Genomic DNA, 13,491 nt, shown 5'->3' on the forward strand with positions numbered 1-13,491 from the left:
GAAAACAGAGACCTCAGACCTACAGCCACAAAGAACTGGATTCTGCCAATAACTTGAAAGAGCTTGGAAGCAGATTCTTCCCGGAGGCTGCAGATAAGAGCCCCGTCTAGCCAACGCTTGCTTTCTGGCCTTGTGATACCCTGAGAAAAGAACTTAGCCAAGCCCACCCAGACTTCTGACCTCCAGAACTGTGAATGAATTCAGTTGTGTTGTCTCAAACCACTAAATTTGTGATAATTTGTTACAGCTGCCACAGAAAACCAATACATTTTCTAAATCTGTTTCCTCACCTATGTCTTTAAGAATTCTGTGGGGTGGTGGTAGAGAGTAGGTTAGGTGATATCCAGGCAACCTTTTAGCTTTACATTTGTTCAGTTCCATGTCTCCATTGTATATTAGGGAGCCCCATGGCCCTACGGCACTTGGAATCTGGTGTGAACATGGCACAGTCTGGGTATTAGTTGTAGCTCTATGAGCAGATGATCCACTCCCACTTCACCAGCCCCCAAATCCAAATCTTAAAAGTAGCACTGCTGTCAAAGGAAACAAAGTTGGGCAAAGTGATTCCAAAGCCTACTGTGCTGACTTTCAATCTCCCAGCAGATCTCCAAGCCTGATGAAGGTGGAGGATCCAGCCTTTACCACTGTTCTCCAGCTCTGGGTGTCATGAACGGGGAAGGTGGCTTATTCTGATCACATCTCCTGGAACCCTCCTGGCCTGATGCATATATCTTATTTCCATGTCTCTTACCCTAAAACACCCTCCAAAAGCAGAAAGTGTTCCCGCACATATTATGCCCTTGACCAAGATGAATTTAAGAAGTTTTTTTTGAAGGAGTTCAATACATACAAGTATCATCATGAGATACTGAATATACAAACGGACAATGGCCAGACTATATATAAAAATAGAACTCTGGGGAATTCCCTGGCAGTCCTGTGGTTAGGACTCAGCATTCTCACTGCAGGGGCCCTGGGTTCGATCCCTGGTCAGGGAACTAAGATCCCACAAACCGTGTGGTGTGGCAAAAAAAGACCCCAAAAAACAAACAAACAAAGGAACTCTGACACACAACATGCAGCAACCAGACCAGGAACCCAAACAACCCTTGTAACAAACGACTCAAAATGGCCAGGACTTGATTAATAACTGATAGCTTCCCTAATTTTTGCCCCCACTTCCAATTTAGGACTAACCAGAGAAAGCTAAATAGTCACCTTCACCAATCACACAGGATGCCTGCATCTAGTTAGCCCGTTAGCCTGCAAACAGTTTCCTCATGGCAGCAGCTTCCAATGAGAGCATCACTGAAGTCTTCTCTTTTCTCCACTATAAAGCTTTCCCACTCCTTTGTTTTTTTGAGCCTGCCAAGCACTGTTGACGGTGGCTCACTCCCCTGCGATACAGCAAGATCTGGAGAGCCTTTGCTTGTTCTCTTTTAGGTAGTCTTCATTTATGTACTTATTTTTCAAGCAGATTTAGAGCTTTGAGACATAAAGTGACTTACTGATTGTTTTTAGTAGTGTTATGTTATTCACACTAATTCCAATAATAAAAGGAAAATTTCACAGTAGGCTACAGGAGTGTTTACTGGAAACTCAGGGTCAAGAGAGCATCTGGGCCACAGGAAGACCTAGAACCATAGTCTGGAAAAGCCATCAGAGCTCTCTATCTTGCATCTTATCTCAGAAAGTTTCCGCTACCTTATCTTGTTGCAAACAGAAATCTCTGCTTTTCTGGCCCACAGGGCAGAAAACGTGACCATGAACAGGGCCTGTGTTTAATGGTTCTTGTCCAGCCAAGGGGGAGTTATCTGCAGAGAGAACTCCCCTCCCCTCCCCTCCCCTCCCTTCCCCTCTTTTTTCTCTTCTCTTTTCTCTGTCTCGGTCCTAATTGCAAGCTCCAGGGTAAGGGACACAGACCAGGCCACTGGGTCTAGGGCCATCTTAGAACAGTTCACCAACTATTATAATTCTATATTCTAGGATAAAATAATTCATCCTAGAATAGTCCCCAACCCCGAACCCAGGTGGTCAGTGGGTGGTCTTGTTTATGACCACTGCAATCAGGAATCCATCACTGTAACTGTTTGAGGGGAAGCGGGGGATGGGGACAGTTCCCAGAGAAAATGTACAGGGGCAGACAACCCAGTAGGGGTTCACTCCATTCCTGATGGCACAGGGAGAGAGTAGTTATGTGGTGCTAGATTCTGTGCCTCCCAGTATCACTAACTGACATGGTCCAGTCACTGATTTTCCTTGGGAAGAGATTCATCCATCCATTTAACAGACAGCAAGTGCACATATCCCAGCATTACGCTAGGTGCTAGGTGTACAATGGTGAAAAAACCCATCATCTCTGCCCTCATGGAGAGGAGGATATCACCACATAAATGGAAAATTAAAATACGGTGAAGAGTATTATGCTCAAATTATAACCCAAATCTGATCCGGGTGGGGCTGAGGAGGGAGCTGTTTCAAGAAATGCTTTCTTAAAGAATATGATATCTGGGGCTTCCCTGGTGGTGCAGTGGTTGAGAGTCTGCCTGCCGATGCAGGGGACATGGGTTCGTGCCCTGGTCCGGGAAGATCCCACATGCCGCGGAGCGGCTGGGCCCATGAGCCATGGCTGCTGAGCCTGCGCGTCCGGAGTCTGTGCTCTGCAACAGGAGAGGCCACAACAGTGAGAGGCCCACATACCGAAAAAAAAAAAAAAAAAAAAAGAATATGATATCTGAAAGGAAATCTTGAAAATTAGGGAGGTTGGTAGAAATAAAAGAAGGATGAATGTTCCAGGCAGAAGCAAGTTTCACTGTCAAGGAAGGGCATTTAGGAACACTGAAAGTAGTAATAGTAAGGCTGACACGAGGAGTGTTCGGGTGAGAGCACTGGGGAGGTAGACTAGAGAGTGGGTCAGAGACCAGGTCTAAAGGTGAAACCATGACCCTCAGATTGGGACTTGAAGCCACACTGCCGGGACTCAAACCTGGCCAAAACCCAGACTGGGACTTGAAGCCACATGCTGGGACTCAAACCTGGCCAAAACCCACAGTCTTCCAACTGATACTGCACACCCGGTTTCAGGACTTAATGAAGCTCAGGTTCCTGATGTCTCATTGCAGAAAGAATTCAGTGAGAGACAAAGTGATAGGTAAGAAGCAGATTTATTTAGAGAGAAACATACTCCACAGACAGAGTGTGGGTCATCTCAGAATGTGAGAAAGGCACGAGGGTAAGGAGATGTCAGTTTTTATACAAGTGGGTTATTTCCCAGGCTAATGAGTGGGAGGAGTATTCCACCTATTTCAGGAAGGGGCGGGGATTTCCAGGAATTGGGCCAGGGCTCACTTTTTGATCCTTATGGTCGGCCTTGGAACTGTCATGGCGCCTGTGGGTGTGTCATTTAGCTTGCTGATGTGAGCATAAACTGAAGCTCAAGTTCTAGTGGAAAAAGTCGACTTGTCTGCCATCTTGGACCCATTTGGTTCTAATCAGTTTATGTCATGTCCTCAGGCTATGTTATTCTTTCAAAAGTTGTGCCCTGCCTCCTTCCCTCCTGTTTCAAAGGGACTTGAATGCCATAAATATATGACGAAGGCAATGGGCCCCCTTACACAGGAGTGATCTAGATTACTAGATTTACATTCCTGAAAGGTCACCACGGCTGGTAAAGGATTAGGTGTACCTGAAAATGGAGAGAGCCAGGTGGGCAACTTGTGCAGTAACCTTGGGGTTCTAAGGTGAACTAAGACAGAAGGCAAACTGATTCAAGAGATGTTACCACATGGATCAAGAAAAGGCCATGTAGTGGATGAGGTGGTGGGGGGAAGATATATAAATAAAGTTATTACTTGAAATAATGGAGGAAAGTTTGAGAGAGATTGATTCTATCACCATTTATTCGGCAGGATCACAGGCTGAATCATGAGCCTTCCTGCAACCTAATCTAAAGTTTGTTCAGTTCAGAGATTCTATCTGAGCAAGGAGGAGCTAATGAGTCAGTCACCTGTCAATGTGGTCTTGTGAGCTTTCTTGTCTCCAAGAGACAAAAAAGGAAGAGAAGAACACTTTAGGATTATAATTATGAAAATTCATTTAAATATACTGAAAAACCAAAGTGGTGGGGTAGAGGGGAGAACTGAAAATCTGATTTCATCTCAACCACCAAGTAGATTTGGGACAGAAACAACCAATTAGGCAGAAATCCAATTTGGATTACAAAAAGCTAGTTCATCAGTAAGATCAGTACTGACTGTAAAAATCAGAAGCAAATGAAGAGTCAATTAAGCACAAAAGCTTCGCTGTGATAATATGCAAAGAGATCCAAGCTGTACTAACTGTAAGTTTCCTGCCAAAGAGAAATATCATCTTCCCTGGTGGCAAGAGTGAGAATTTCATGACATCAGCCAGATAACCACAAAAGAATGTATCTTATAATACAAAATGCCTCTATGCCATCATGAGACTATGCTCTCCCCACCCAACTAACCAACATTCATCAGTTACTGAGGTATGTATTTAACGAACACATTCCATTTTACAGCCACACTCTTTCTGAGCTGACAGGTTGGATAGAGAGATACCTAAAACACAAGCTCTCCAACATACATTTTTCCTTCTATGTTGTGAGATATTAAAACACTGTTTTACACACATCACCCTTCCTATATTAAAAACAAGTTATCCACTGCCTTTTCTGTCCAAATAAAATTTATAAATTTTAATCTGGCTATGAAAATTTTAATTAAAACTTAAAATTTTTAATTTGGTTTCAAAATAACTATATATTCATTATAGAAATTTTCGAAGAAGAAAATTAAAATCACCCTAATTCCAATACCCAGAACCAATCACTTCTGTAATTTAAGACACATTGACATCATGTATGACAGGAGAAAAAAGTAAATTATAAGAATTTTTAAAAATATCCTTATTCCCCATTATAGTAGGTTGTATTATTGTTCAAAATATCAGCTGCCCCACCCTGGGGGAGGGTAATACTTCCCTGCCTCATTGCATCAGCCTTGGCTATGACTTGAGGCACCCCTCCTTGTGGGAAGATTAGATATCCCCACCCTGTGGATCTCAAGAGTAGCCATAGGACTTGCTTTGATCAATGCAGTGATAACAGAAGTGATGTGTACCACCTCTAGGAAGAAGCTTTGGGAGTCACCATGTGATTCTGCCATGTTCTCTCTTTCTTCCATGAGACCAGTGTAGGGGAGGAAAAATAATTTTCCCTTTACTCTTCTAAGTTCTTAGCTGAGACCTCTGTAATAAAACAGTTAACAAAAGACAAAGACATTTATTAGCATGCATACCTCATGTATACATGAGAGATACCCAAGGGAAAAATGGCTCCCCAAAGTGGCTTAGAACTCACTTAAATACCATCTTAATAGGGAAAGAAGAAAGAGGATGTAGGCCTTTTAGGGGAGAGTAATGATTTTTAGGAAAGATGAATGGACCTTTAGAAGAACAGATGGGAGTTTATGTTGAAGTCTGTCTGGGTGTGGTGTCAACTTCTAGTCTCCTCTGGTTGATGAAATTCCTAGGGAAGGGATCTATGACTACTGAGCTTCTTTTGGAGGATCTGTCTGTAGGCAGGCAAGGGGCATTCAGAGAAAGCTTCTCCCTACTTGCTATGGCTCAAAACAATCAGTATGCCAAAGTGGCATATTCTGTGGTGGCACGTTTTGCTACCCTTCATTCTATACCACATGTATACATGGGAGATATACTGGAAAAATTAGTAGTTCTCAGAAGTAGCTTAGAACTCAGGCTTATATACCATCTTTAGCTAAAGACAAGGGAAAAGTATGGGAGAAGCCAAGTATGAGGAGGTGACCAGGAGAAGCATGGTAAACTAGAGTGTTTTATTATGCAGATTTAAGTCAATGTCTTCTCCATTGATAAGGGTCCAAAGTTGTCCCCAGGTATTAATGTTTGTCCTTACCGGTAGAGAGGGGAGGAGGGATGCTTTTCTAAATTTATGTTCTGCTCTTAGGCAAATGGGGGAGGGCAAAAAAGTTTCCTTGTATCTTCTCAATTGCGTTCAGCTCAGAAGAATTCTTCTTCCAAAGTAGCATATTTTGGAGTGGCAAATTCACCCACCTTCATCAGCAATGTCCCAAATAGGGGCTGCTGTATCAGCCTGGCTCTCAGAGTGAAGAGAACTTGGAGCAGAGCTGCAGACAGCCCACAGCTGAAATGTAATGTGAGCGAGAACTGAACTTTAGTCATTGTAAACCAGAGAATTTTAGACTTGCTTGTTACCACAGCATATCTTAGCCTATACTGACTGACACACCCAAAGTATCAACTAAATTTTTCTTATGTCTGAAGACAGCTTTTATGCATTGAAAGAGTTTCAACTTACATTTTATATAAATTATATGTATTTTTAAAATAATTTTTAAGCCTTTAAACTCATGTCATTTTATTTACAAATTGATTAATTTTGTGTTAATATTATTAGTCAATTTTGTTTTTGATTAATGTCTCCTTGGCTTATAAATGTGATACATACACCCAAATGTTTATCACGTTTTAAAAATTAAGTCTTAGAAATTTCAAAGTACAGTCTAATTTTAATACATTTGATTTTCTTAAGCCCTTCAAAAACCCAATAAAGATGATTCACATTAGTACAGACAAAACTCTCTAAACATTTAAAACACATGACACCTAAAAAGTTTAACCTTATGAACTTAATAAACTATAATAACTTAAACATTGGCTTTAAACTTAACTACCTGTATCTTCTTTTGAATTTTTATTAATATTATAAGTCTAATTCATCAGTCTCTTCACTCACTTTCTCACCTTAAAAGGCAGAAAAACGCATAACATACTATAATGATTACAAACCTTATTTCTAGATAATACTCATTGCTAGACATAACTTAGCTTGTCATCAGAGCGTCTTTAAAATTATTCTTGTCTTCTGGTAATAACAAGATATTCCAGACCTTTATATTTCCTGCCCTAACATGTGCAGTGTGCTTCTCTTCAGGGAGCCCTGCACCCTTCCTTGGTTTTCTGTCTGTAATGTAGATAGGATGGATCTGCAAAGCAGTCCCTGGAGTCCACAAAAGAAAAGCCAGAAATTCACGGTAGCCTTTGGCCTGACACTGAGATGCTGAACCAAAATCCCAGGTGTTTATGACACTGAGGTTCACTGTGCTACTCAAATGCAAGTCCTTACTGATATAATCCTTATGCAAATAGAAAAACCAAGAGAAAGCTCTATATGCTAAAAGGAAAAACTGATCTACAAAGGAAACCTTGGGAGGTGGAGAATGGTAAAGAGAAAAGGAGATGGGAAAGATGGGTGAGGTGAGGTGAGATTTGGCAACCTCTGTAAAAACAATTGCATTTAGTAAGGATTTTAAGAAAAGTTCGCCTTTTTCCTTCACGTGTAAAATGAGAATTAGAACAGTAACTTCCACAGGATCATTGTGAGAATTGTACCAGGCATACATCAAGTGCTCAGTGAATAAGAGCTATCATTATTATTTCAAGCTGGGGTTCCAGAACAGAATTCAAGTGGGGAACATTAAGAACACCCTAAGAAATCCAGAAGTCCATTCTCTCTCTCTGCCCCACCCCTTCTCTCTTTCACAACTACCCCTCTACACATCCATTTTAATCCTAGATCTTCCTGCAAATTGGCTTTCTCCCTGTGTTCTAACTAGTCACTAGCAACATCTTTTAAGTTTCCCAACTCCTTGTTTCAAGTCCAAATTTCCAGAGAGGCTGATTGCCCAACTTAAATGGGAAGTCCATTCCTCAATCAATTAACTGTAGCTATGACAATTATGTGGAAAGAAAATAGCTGCTCCTGCTACAGGCATGAGAACAGTTCCCAAAATGTGGAGAGGGAAACACAGGGCGGAGGTGCTGCTATGAAGACAAAACAGTGTGAACACTTTGGGTGCATTTTCTCTGAGCGCGCAAGCATGCATGTGTGTTCTAACCAAGTCCCTCTCCTTGACCAAATAGTCAGGCTCCTCTGAGCTCTCTTCTTGACTAGACCTCAACCTTAGTCTTCCACATCCAGCCTGTCCTTGCCAGGTGGCACAGCCTAGTCTTAGCAAAACTCCCCACCCTTGATATCTGACCAAGTTCTTCATCCCCTCTACCTTTGATGTATAAGTCCTTGTGTTACCCAAAAACTGGGTTCGCCTCTTCATGGGTGTTGAGCCAAAAGACACAACCAAGCCAAAGATTGAGAGAAGGAAGGATTGATTATTACTTGCAGCCAGTAAGGAGAACACCAGGGATCTTTCTCAAAGCAGTGTCTCCCTGAATAGCAAACTTGGGGAAGCTTTAAGCTAAGGGTTCCTGCATATTCATGAAAGGGCTTGTGTGGTATATGCATATTCATTAAGGGGTGTGAGCAGAGAATTCAGCATAGACTTGGGACAAACGTTGACAAGAGTCCAGGCCCTAGTTGACAGAAGTCATGAGGGTCAGAAAATGTCAACATTATCATCCCTCAGGTTCCAGTTAATCTGATGGTTGAGGACTCCAGTGGTTTGAATTCTGCAAAACAACTCAAGAACGTGCTTCAGGGTAATCTTTACCTTTCAAACAGAACTGGTAGTCTTTACAACTGATATATTGTCTCTGATAAAGTTAGGTTATCTCCTTGTCCTGGTAGTAACTGTTTTTACCTTCTTTTTTTCCCTTAATATCACTGACTACTGAGACCTATCCCTCTGCAAGGGCAAGCACTGTGGCCAGGCTTAGATCACAAAACGGCTGAGGCCTAAAATGGCTTCTTATGTTAATAAAGCTAAGTCTGGTTCTTCCTCTGGGGGCCCCCTACCCTACCTGCTTACACTTGGCCTACCTTTAGCAAGAATCTCTCCACCCCCTGAGGTCTCCTCTTATAATTTTCCATCTACTGGACCCCCTCCCTCTGTTTGTTGGTTATCAATCCCCACTGTCCTTGTATTGAGTTAGCCTGATCTCTCTGCCCTATTGCAAAACTCCTATTGAATGGACTTGAATAAAGTCTTACTGTGTTGTTGTTGTTGTCATTGTTTTTTGTTTTTTGTTTTTTTTTTTGGCCACACCATGGGGCATGCAGGATCTTAGTTCCCCGACCAGGAATTGAACCCAGGCTCCCGCAGTGAAAGCACCGAGTCCTAACAACTGGACTGCCAAGGAATTCCCAAGTATTACTGTTTTAACAAGTATGAGAATAATTTTCTCTTTAAGAGTTCACACAGGCAGGATTTGGATCACACTGTATATATGGTTTTCTAAATTACTTTTCATTTAACAACACACTGAAACACATTCAATGAAATATTTTTTCAACAACACTATTTTTTTAACTACTCATCATTTCTAAGATGCCACAAATAAAGTGTAGCCTCAAGGTCAAGATAAAGCCTCTTATTATGACCTCAAAGATTTAAGGAGGTGCGTCTCAAATCCTCCTGGCTAGTGCGTCTCCTAATCTCAGCTAGATAAAAGGGCTTCTGTAAGAATAAGGGTATTGTCACACAGCACTCTGACCTGTAGCCCAAAGTAGAGGGGAGTGTATCTGGAAAAGATTGGTGGGGATGGTTTTACCTAACATAGTGAATCCCAGTAAGAGTCACACAATGTTTTTAAGAGAATTGAACTAACAAAAGCACCACCAGCTTGTACCAATAGGGACAGGGACAGAGACGGTTCAAACTGAAGCCACTGGGCTCCCAACCACTTACGGGCAGGAAGCAGGCTGAGCAAACTATTCAGCTACAAATCAGGCCTTTTATTTTTTTTTTGCGTTATGTGGGCCTCTCACTGTTGTGGCCTCTCCCATTACGGAGCACAGGCTCCGGACGTGCAGGCTCAGCGGCCATGGCTCACAGGCCCAGCCGCTCTGCGGCATGTGGGATCTTCCCGGACCAGGGCACGAACCCGCGTCCCCTGCATCGGCAGGCGGACTCTCAACCACTGCACCACCAGGGAAGCCCCAGGCCTTTTTTTAAGGAAAAAGAAGGATGACCCAGAAGGTGGGGCTTAGAACTAAGTCAGGTCCTGTTGTGGATGATGCTTCCAGGGGTGGTTCCTTGGATGTCGTTCTGTGGGTGCAGAGACTGGAAAACTAAAAAGACAAGTTTTTTTGTTTATTTATTTATTTATTTATTGGCCACATTGGGTCTCCGTTGCTGCGCGTGGGCTTTCTCTAGTTGAGGCGAGTGGGGGCTGCTCTTCGTTGCGGTGTGTGGGCTTCTCATTGCAGTGGCTTCTCTTGTTACGGAGCACGGGCTCTAGGTGCTCAGGCTTCAGTAGTTGTGGCACACGGGCTCAGTAGTTGTGGCACACGGGCTCAGTAGTTGTGGCTCACGGGCTCTAGAGCGCAGGCTCAGTAGTTGTGGCACGCAGGCTTAGTTGCTCCACAGCACGTGGGATCTTCCCGGGCCAGGGATCAAACCCGTGTCCCCTGCATTGGCAGGCAGATTCTTAACCACTGCACCACCAGGGAAGTCCCAAAAGACAAGTTATTTGCCTCCCATGATCTTAAGGGCAATGTGAACAGGGACATGATAAATACAATAGACAATTCCTTTCAAAAGGTGGGGATGAGTGTATGTAAAAACCAGTAAAATCTGAACAAGGTTTGTAATTTAGTTGACAGTTAATACTGCCAAGTGCTGGTAGGTCAAGTAAGATGAGGACAATGGATTCAGCAACATGAAGGTTACCAATGACTTTGAAAAGCACTTTCTGAAAAAGGTATGTGTGAAAGCTTTACTGCAGGAGGTTCAATTCAAGAGTGAATAGAAGAAATGACAGAAGCATAGTTTTTGGATCTTCCTGAGTTCCTACACAAAAACAGTGCGAGAGGGTAACACAACCGAAAACACTTACAACAAAAAGCGGTGAACCTCAAAACACAAACGCCAGAAGACCTGAGCAACGTCAGCATTTATGTGGGAAGAAGTGGTAGAGGGTGGGGATTGGCAAATTCATAGAGGTAGAAAGTAGGATGGTGGGTGGTGGCTGCCAGGGGCTGGCGAGAGGGGAACGGAGAGTTGCTGTTCAATGGGTAGAGAGTTAGGCCTTTGCCAGAGGAAAAGAATCCTGGAGATTGGCCGCACAACAATGTAGATGTATGCCAACTCAAGGTTGGCACCTGCCACCTGCCTCTACAAGGATTAAATCACAAGCTGCTGGGACCGCTGACCTTCAACACCCCCTGAAAGGAGTTCAGGGTGGAGATCAGGAGTGAGGCACTCTGTGCTCCGGGAAAAACTGGCAGAACAGGCCTTCAGATAGTTAGATATTTGCAGGAGAAGATTATGAGCCCAATTCTTGCACCTCCTCATATCTAGAAAAGCACTAAAATCTTTCATGGTGACGCCTGCTCCTAATACACTGACATTCCCCCCCAACCCCCCGCCACCACCTCTTCGGAACAGTTCGTCGGAGCTATCTGAAATGCTGTCTCTTGGGCTATAGTCCCCATTTTGCTCCAAATAAAACATAACTCACAACTCTCACGTTGTGCTTTTTTTTTTTCCAGTCGACATGTATTTAACACTGCTGACTGCACACTAAAAAACAGTTAAGATAGTAAGTTTTATATTATGCGACACATACTATTAAAAAATCAGGATACTAACCTCACATACAAATGAGAATTGGAAGTATCAAGATTAAATCCCATACAAAGATATTTTAATAAAAACAAAAGGATCATTCAATACGGCTAAAGAAAATTTAAAAGGCCTATGTAAATGAAAGATACAATCATACATCAGAAGACTTAATGTTGTTATCATGTCAATTCTTCCTGAATTGATCTAATGACTCAATGCCATCCCAAATCAAGGGAACTGGCAACTTAATTCCAAACTTCAGAGGGAAATGCAAAAGGCCTAGAATAGCCAGATCTTGAAAAAGAAGAACCATGTTGGAGAACTCACACTACCTTGTTTAAAGACTTACTCTAATTCTCATATTTAAGACAGAGTGTCGTTATCGTAAAAATAAGAAAAAGGAAGCAGGCTGCAGGGGCTTTCAGAGAGAAAGAAGGCAAAAAGCCTGGGTTTTCCTGTTTGAATTTTCATTCTCTAGAACCAGAACAGACTCTATGAAGCTTAAGAGAGAGCGAATTAACACCTGAAGACATCTTTGGAAAACAGTACCTGGAAGACTTTAATTACAAATGCATTCAACAGAAGGGAGAAAAAAACAACAGTTTTCAATTTTATTAAAGTTAACAAGTTTTGAGTATTCTACCTAGGAAAAGACTGGTCAACTTCGGCTGCTTCATAGAAAAATTGGCATCCAAGATAACAAACATAAATCCATAGTTGCCTTTGTGACTTAAAGGAAAAACAATAACTATTTTAAAAGTTACCAAAACTCCAACCATATCTGAGAGCATTATAAATTTCAAACAGTAGATTTACCACACATATTACATTTTCAAATTCTAACATAGCAAAACATAACCACATAATTTGGCTACATCTAATTATTTCAGAAAAGTTTAAAAAAAAGTAACAAAGTTATGACTATAAAACTTCTGTAGTTTTTTTTTGCAAAGTAAAAAAACCTTAAATCTTTAATAAAGGAAAACAAAACAATCCTTAAATTTCTTATAAATAGCTCTCAAGACATATATTACCCATCTGCTACAAGCTTTCTTTACCTGAGAGAATTTCCCAGGATCCTTCACCACAAAGGATTACCTTAAAGAATTCTTCTAAAAAAAAAAAAAAGAATTCTTCCAACATTTTACTCACATAAATATGATTAAACACCTATAGAAGTGGATGTAGACAAATGCATTCTTAATCCACCCTTCCCCAAGTAAGTTTTTGCTGAAAGGATTTTGCTTTTAAAAAAAGAACACCTCTTTGGTAAAAGCCAAATATTTCCTCCTTTCAAAATGAACGCCTCTGCAAATGATTTACTGAGGAAGGGTGAAAAAAAGAAAAAAGAGCGAGAGGTCTTTAGAATGGCTAGCATCAATTCAAAAGATCTGTGTCCTGTGAAGCAGGTCTAACATTAGAGAATGCATTTCTGCCTAAAATGCAAAACTGGATTAAAATATCTGAGGCTTTACAAATATATTAAAGATGGCAGGAAACACAGTTAAGAACAAGGCCAAAGGGATTTAGTAAATTAAGGAGAATACCCTATAGAGAATTTCATGAATCCAGGGGCATTGGCACTGTACCTGATTAAGGAGGGCCCAGCGTGCTCTCTGGACACGTGGGGTCTTGGCCCAAGGTCACAACCTTCTTAGTTATAACTAAAACCGCCTTTCACTTCCAAGAGGGGTAGGACATGAATACATACCAAGACGAGATGCTCGTTAGAAAGGCAGTCAAAGGAGAAAAAAGGCCTAGGCAGCTTAAATGCACACAGGCTCTGGAATTCCCTTTGCAGGGTAACAGGAAGCACCAATGGTAGTAAACTTCTGGCCAAAATTAAGCACATAATCTTAAAAAGGCAGAAGGTGACAATTTGGGG

Source organism: Globicephala melas, chromosome 3 (assembly GCF_963455315.2).
Source record: "Globicephala melas chromosome 3, mGloMel1.2, whole genome shotgun sequence".
In the NCBI taxonomy this organism is placed as follows: Eukaryota; Metazoa; Chordata; class Mammalia; order Artiodactyla; family Delphinidae; genus Globicephala; species Globicephala melas.